This window comes from Dermacentor andersoni, chromosome 1, assembly GCF_023375885.2.
Source record: "Dermacentor andersoni chromosome 1, qqDerAnde1_hic_scaffold, whole genome shotgun sequence".
NCBI classification, from domain to species: domain Eukaryota; kingdom Metazoa; phylum Arthropoda; class Arachnida; order Ixodida; family Ixodidae; genus Dermacentor; species Dermacentor andersoni.
In genome coordinates this window covers 174,721,303-174,729,351 of record NC_092814.1, presented here as the reverse complement: position 1 = coordinate 174,729,351, position 8,049 = coordinate 174,721,303, and positions in this window count along the sequence as shown.

Below are 8,049 nucleotides of genomic sequence, written 5' to 3'. Positions count from 1 at the left end.
AGCTAACTTGAGGGGAACTACCGTGAGCTTCGTCGCAGACGTTGGTTTGTCGTCTCTTACGTCAACTACTAATGCGCAGTTCAGACGCGGCTAGGCGGCCCAGGCGATACTGGACGGCACTAGCTCCTTGACGCTTCTCAGCAGATTGTAGGCTCAGCTTCTAGACTGCCTAGCTTGGTCTAGAACCTGCGCTTAAATAACTTCTCATTTCCCTAGTTCCCTGTGTTGGGGAACAGCAGATATTGGTGACGATCCAATCAAGTTCATCCAATTGTATCCCGGCTCCTCGCAAGGTCTTGGCCGCGCCTTCTTTAATTAGGGGCGAGGGAACGGATGATTCCCCTCTGCTGTTATAGGTCGCGCGCTTGTATTGCACCACACACGAACACCCTTGAGTCCGTGGCGGGCCTCCGTTGTCCGTTCACAAACAGGAGAAACTACGGCAGCCGGCCATACGGCGCTGTTGGCAATTCGTGGACACAGGATTGCAGAGAGACACCACATATTTCGGAGTATTCGCACCCCTGCTTTCTTAGCAAGCTTCTCAATGCGCGCGCGGGGCAGAGAATACACAGGGGTTCCTAAAAAAAAAAAAAGAAAAATGTCGGGGCGTCACGGTCGCACCGACGACAAAAAGACAATAATGTCTAAACCTGCCTTCGACTTCTTTCGGCCGCTTGCCCGAGTGGGTGTCGCGCACGGGAACAAGCAAAAGAACAACTTCGATAAATCAGAGCCAGAACAGCCAAAACGACAGTCGCAGCAATCCAAGCGAATGCAAAACCTCGCTCCAACTGCGGTCCTGAAAGGCTCCAAAATGGGAAATGTGCGGCTCAGGGCAAACGCTCCAACTGCGGAAGAAGCAATAATTTCGCTCGAATGTGCCGTCAGACAGGACAAAGATTTGAGGTCAACTGAAGTCAAGATCAACTGCACGCGAAGTCAAGCAGGTTGTTTTAGGAACTGAAGACTACTTCCTGCACGCGCTCGAAGCGTATGCTCTCGCCAGGGAGGACCGTTGGTCGGCGGCAATTATTGCGGGCGCAGAGATAGATTGCATGCAAAATGGACCCAACTGCTGTGTCATGCCTGAGACGACGCTCCGAAAACTAACTACACAGCCGTGCTCGACCACCTTGCGCGCCTTTTTTCGGTCACAAGCAAACATCTTTGCAGAAGATCACCTTACCTACTTCTTGCAAGGCTCAGAGTTCTCAAACGGAATTTTTTATAGTACCCCACTCCGTGCCAATAACGATCGGTGGCAATACTACAGAACGCTTGGGACTGATATCCCGCGTGCGCTCAGTCGACGAGCCGCCAAGCCAGGACCCAAGCGCAGGTTTTGATGTATTCCAAGGCCTCCGAGAACTGAAGGGTGTTACCTACCACATTGAGCTCAAGCCAGGAGCACGAGGAATCGTCAAGCCAGTACGCAGGGTCGCGGTTGCTCTTCAAGAATGCGTGAAACAGGAGCTCTATAAAATGGAGCACGACCTCGTCATTGCAAAGATATACAAACCTACTGCCTGGTGAAGCCACGTGGTCGTAGCGGTTAGAAACGACAAAGTACGCATTTGTTAGGTCCTTAGGATTTGCACAAGAGCTTACTGAGGGCGCACTATCATATGCGAAAATAAGATGTAGGTCCCCGCCTGCACGGGACAAAGTACTTTTCAACATTATATACATCACCAAGGTTTTGGCAAATTAGGCTAGACGAAGAAAAATCAGAAGCGTTACGTGTTGGGCGAGTTGGTTGTACATGGTTCTTTAGAGACTTATACGCGCACGAAGACAGGACGTCGAACGATGAAGGGGTACGGCAGCGTGTCCTTGTGTGTTCCTTCTTCGTTAGACGTCCTGTATTTGTGTGGGCATAAGTCTCTAAAGCAGAAAGTTCATTAATATGCTCTATCAGCACTCCCTACAGCCGCTACAAATTCCTGCGCATGCCCTTTGGGATTGCCTTGGCCCCGGAAGTTTTTCACCGGGCAGTGCACCAAGTAGAAACCTTGAGTACGTGGCGTTGCAGTTGTAATGGATGACATTCTAGTCTGGCGAAAGTGTCGAAGAGCATGACAATAACCTAGCAGCTTTATTTGTACGCTGTAGGGGACACTACCAAAAGCTGAAAGCTGAATAAAAATAAGTGCTATTTCTTTGCAGCCCCAAGTTCGCTACTTGGGACCTATCCTCACGCAAGTACTTTTCCTGGATCCCGGAAGAGTGAAAGACATCTTGCAAGTGCCACCACCAAAAAATTATAAAGAACTGCAAGTTCTTTTTGGGACGATTACCTTCGTGGCGCGCTTCATCCCTCACATTGAGCAGCAGTCGCAACAACGAGAACGAACACTAATTCCTGCTACTTCTACTGACTGCAGATTCTTCTAAGCCGCTGCCTCGTGTCTGCTTGGTTCCTGCCATCTGCGCCCTGCGCAGTTCATTCATCATCGAGTCATCCGTGCAATCATCTGGCACGTGCTTCACCTCCCTGGACCACGCTGCGCTTGCGCTACCTTGGCACGGAGAGGATATAAACGGATCCGCTGTCGGCTCCAGCTTCATTGAGCAGCAGTCGAAACAACGAGAACGAACACTAATTCCTGCTACTTCTACTGACTGCAGATTCTTCTAAGCCGCTGCCTCGTGTCTGCTTGGTTCCTGCCATCTGCGCCCTGCGCAGTTCATTCATCATCGAGTCATCCGTACAATCATCTGGCACGTGCTTCACCTCCCTGGACCACGCTGCGCTTGCGCTACCTTGGCACGGAGAGGATATAAACGGATCCGCTGTCGGCTCCAGCTTCATTGAGCAGCAGTCGCAACAACGAGAACGAACACTAATTCCTGCTACTTCTACTGACTGCAGATTCTTCTAAGCCGCTGCCTCGTGTCGGCTTGGTTCCTGCCATCTGCGCCCTGCGCAGTTCATTCATCATCGAGTCATCCGTACAATCATCTGGCACGTGCTTCACCTCCCTGGACCACGCTGCGCTTGCGCTACCTTGGCACGGAGAGGATATAAACGGATCCGCTGTCGGCTCCAGCTTCATTGAGCAGCAGTCGAAACAACGAGAACGAACACTAATTCCTGCTACTTCTACTGACTGCAGATTCTTCTAAGCCGCTGCCTCGTGTCTGCTTGGTTCCTGCCATCTGCGCCCTGCGCAGTTCATTCATCATCGAGTCATCCGTGCAATCATCTGGCACGTGCTTCACCTCCCTGGACCACGCTGCGCTTGCGCTACCTTGGCACGGAGAGGATATAAACGGATCCGCTGTCGGCTCCAGCTTCATTCAGCAGCAGTCGCAACAACGAGAACGAACACTAGTTCCTGCTACTTCTACTGACTGCAGGTTGGTTTTCATTTTTTCCTGGAAATTTTCCTACGTCACGGTTCTTTTTGCGACTGCTGCTCACTGGTTTTTGGTTTTTGGCTGTGTCTACTTCTTCTGCTGTGAGATGCCTACTAATGCTGAGCTATGCAAAAAGATTGAGCGGCTCGAATCCTTGCTTGAGGGCAAACTGGATTCTGTTGTTGAAGAGATTGCTGCAAGGATTGTACAAAAACTTGAAGAGCAGGGCCTTGGCAATATTTCTGAACTTGCTGGTAGTGTACGTTTTATCAGTCAGCAGTATGAAGGAATGAGGACTACGTTTGATGGACTGTCTGCTACAAACAAGGCCTTGATAGCACAAAATGAATCCCTGACAAAAAGAATTGCATCAATGGAACAGTACAGCAGACTGAACAATATTGAAATTAAAGGCATCCCGTCAACGCAAGGAGAGGATTGCTCTGCCATTTTGAGCACTGTCGCTGATGCAATTGACTGTCAAATTGACGTGGCGGACATCGACACAGTTCATCGGGTCGCTAGCAAATCACCCCATAAAAATTTAATCGTTCGATTTTGCTCCCGTGTCAAGAAGAATGACTTCCTCCGTAAGGCTCGAAAGGCGCGCCTCAGAACCTCCATGATTGGGCTCTCTGGTAATAATGATAGCCCTATTTATGTCAATGCGCACCTCACATTTGAGAACAAACGTCTGTTCAGCCGAGCTCTTGCTCTAAAGAAGCAGCATAAGTGGCAGTTCCTTTGGACAGACAACTGTCAGATTAAAGCACGCAAGACTGAAAATAGCAAAGTGTTCTTCATAAGCTCCGAGTCTGACCTCAGCGTCATCACCTAACGTGATTTGCGATTAGGCTGTGTTTTAGTCATCCAATCATTTCCTCAAACATGTCTTTGCTTTCACCTTCTGAAGCTACGTCACTGCTTCAATCTGTTGGTTGTTCATTGCTTCACGTCAATGCACGAAGTTTGCGTAAGAATCATGATAACATATCTTCATTCATCGACTCTCTTTCCCACACTTTTTCATTCATCTGCATAACTGAGACATGGCTTGGCCCGGCTGATAGCAATTTATACGGGTTCCATGCCTATCAGGCTGAGTATTGTAACCGTGTTGCATATCAACATGGTGGTAGCGCGATTTTCGTCGCACCCCACATTAAATATAAACGTAGACTGGACCTTTCCATAGATCTATTTCACTGCGAAACTGTTTGGATCGAAACCGATGCCTTGTCTTTTCCAAATTATTGTGGCGGAATTATTATTGGCTGTATTTACCGTTCTCCATCTTCTTCCAGACCTGATTTCCTTCGTCATCTTAGCTCAGTTCTTCAAACAATTACTAGTGAAAACAAGCCTGTCCTAATTGTAGGTGATATAAATATTAACTTGCTCGATGTCGACAATAGTACTGTATGCGCTTATTCGGACTGTTTTTCTGGCTTTGGGCTTGAGCAATTAATAACTTCGGCCACCAGGATTTCCACTCAAGGAAGCAGCTCCCTCTTAGACCATGCCCTCACTAATATTTCGCCTTCACCAGAGTCTGGTGTAATTGACATAGACATATCAGATCATTACCCTGTATTCGTCACATTCAAATCTAACCCTCCTAGGTCAGATCCCTGTTATCTTACGTCTCGTCTTGATATTATAAATTTTGTTGATGCAATTGACAAAATTGACTGGACAGTTATAGCTACTAAACTAAATCCAGAAGAAGCGCTTCAGTTATTTTCTTCTTTACTTTTAAAAGCTGTTCATGCTAACACTGTCACTGTTAAGTGCACAAAGAAATATAAATTTCCGCATAATCCTTGGATCACTAATGGGCTACTTGTGAGCATGAGGAAAAAAGAAAACATGTATAGGAAGACGAAAAAACAGCTTTTCAATGTTAATTTAGCATTACGCTATAAGAAATATTGCAACATGTTGAGTAATTTATTGAAGAAATCTAAAAGGCAATATTACGAAAATGAATTCATGAAAATAGGTTTAATCCAAAAAAACAATGGCAACTTGTCAACGAGTTTTTGAATGTACCGCGTTCTGGCAGTGCCATTGAAAAAGTAATCTACTATCATGTGACTATCACTGACCCCCCCTAGCATTGCTCGTGCGTTTAGTAATCACTTTTATGAAATTTATAATACTACCCATGTTCCTTCAGTTTATCATACGAGCCGATGCGATAAATCTTTCTTTTTGTTTCCTGTAACATCTGAAGAAGTCCTTACTGAGATTTTCAACTTAAAGGACTCAAGTCCTGGTTTTGATGGAATTTCCGCATTTCATTTAAAGCTTGTTGCTCCGACTATTTTTGGTGCTCTCAGTAACTTAATTAACCTCATGTTCAAGACCGGTATATTCCCTAGAAGCCTAAAAAAAGCTAGAGTAATTCCTATTCATAAAAAGGGTGACAAAGCTCAAGTCGCGAACTATCGTCCTATATGTATTTTACCTTCAATTAGTAAAGTTGTAGAAAAATTAATACTTCGTCGTATTCACATTTACCTTAGGAAATTCAGCTTGCTGAAACCCTGTCAGTTCGGTTTTCGTTCAGGAAGCTCGACTAACTTGGCTTTGCTAGCATTAACTGATTATATTCGACATTCACTTGATCTCGGATACTTTGTTGGCTCGGTCTTTTTAGACTTTACTAAAGCCTTTGATACAATAAACCACAAAGTTTTGTTTACTAAACTGGAGTCTGTTGGCATTTCTGGTCCAGCTCTTAATTTATTAAAAAGCTATCTGTTTAATCGTGAATTAACAGTGTACGCAGGCGGGGCTTTCGCGGAAAGCAATATTATTAACCAAGGAGTGCCTCAGGGCTCGATTTTAGGTCCACTATTATTTTCCATTTATATAAATGATTTACCTGACTGCCTTAATTATACCCTACCCATATTATACGCCGACGACACGACTGTTGCCCTCTCTGATAAATCATTACTTTCGCTAACTTTGAAACTAAACAGTGATCTTTCAAAAATTACTGAATGGTGTAACGCCAATTTTCTAGTTATAAACCCTACGAAAACGCAATTCATGTTATTTAAGTCACCACAGAGACATTTACCTTGCTCTCCGACCATAACTCTGAATGGGCATGACATTTCTGCCTCCACTTGTGTTTCTTTCCTCGGCATCAAATTAGATCCCCACCTTAAGTTTACTAACCACATTGCACACATCAAACAAAAAAACAGCATTTGGCATTAGAGCACTACTCAAATCACGTGCATTTTTTTTCCAAAGAAGCATTATTATCGTTATAGTTCGCTTTCATTCATAGTCATATCATTTATGGTATCACTTCTTGGGGTAATACTTATCATTGTCATCTTTCCTCTATTCAGCACATTCAAAATCAGGCTATCCGCATTATAACACGAAGCCATCTTTTCTCTAACGCCTCTTCACAACTACGTACAAACCGCATTCTTCAAGTTACTGATTTGTTTAACTATCATTTAGCGATATTATTTTTCAAATTACTAACTCAACAACTTTCTTACAACTTTGTTAGTTCTGATCTCCTTTTTAATCCCAATAACACAAGGTTTGCAGCACAAGGAAATTTCTTGTTGCTTTTATGTCATACTAATTACGGAAAGATGGCTTCCTCTTTTTGCGCGCTTAAACTTTGGAACAGTCTTCCATATTCCCTTAAGTTGTCAACTACCTTGTACTCTTTCAAATATGAACTGAATAATTATTTGCTGTCTGATTAATTTTCTACAATGTTATTTTGCTATTAAGCTGTGGAATTACCATTGATTGTGCATCTTTCCTTTTCCTTTTGTCTTTTATGTGTGTCGTCACTCAGTTTCTTGGTTATATTTTGCTTATTTCATTATTTGTTTCTCTGCTCTGTATTCCGCTTAATTTTTTTGTATAACTTCTGATCCAAGGTTCCCGGTGCAGTCTCTGACTTTGGGACCCTTGTCTGTATACCATATTTTGTAACAAATTGTTATGAACGAATAATAAACTGAAACTGAAACCTGTCTTCACTGTCCGCACTTTCGAAAAAAAGAACACGGTACGGCTCTGAACACAAGAGACTGAGGAAAGCTTCCAAAGCCTTCGTGCCTGTTTAACAAACGCACCTGTTCTTGCATACTTTGAGAAAGAAATACTGCTGACATTGTCAGTGGATGCAAGCCAACAAGGGGTGCGGACAGTTCTTTTGCAAGACAGACACCCAATCGCCTACTCGTCACATTCGTTTAACGAAGCGCAAATGAAATACGCGCAAATCGAGAAAAAAATGCTAGCCATTGTTCACGGGTGTGCAAGGTTTGAATACCACGTCCTAGGGCAGCCAAAAGTCATTGTCGAATCTCATCATCGCCCCCTAGTGTCAATATTTAAGAAACCGCTGTGTGAGTGCCCGTTATGCTAGCAGCGTATGAGACCCGCTCTTCAGAGGTTCCCTATAAGTGACTTACAAGCCAGGAAAAGAACTGTTCCTAGCGGATGCACTGTCGCGCTTTCCGAACAAGACTGAGCTGAAAGAAGAATCGCTAGATTTTAAGGTAGTACATGCTCTTTACTCGCTTCGTCTCTTTTCGGCAACTGCAGGGAATTCGTGAAGAGGTACTCAAAGATGCAACAATGACTGAATTGTGCAGTTACTTAAGCAATGAATTGCCAGAGAGCAAGCAACAG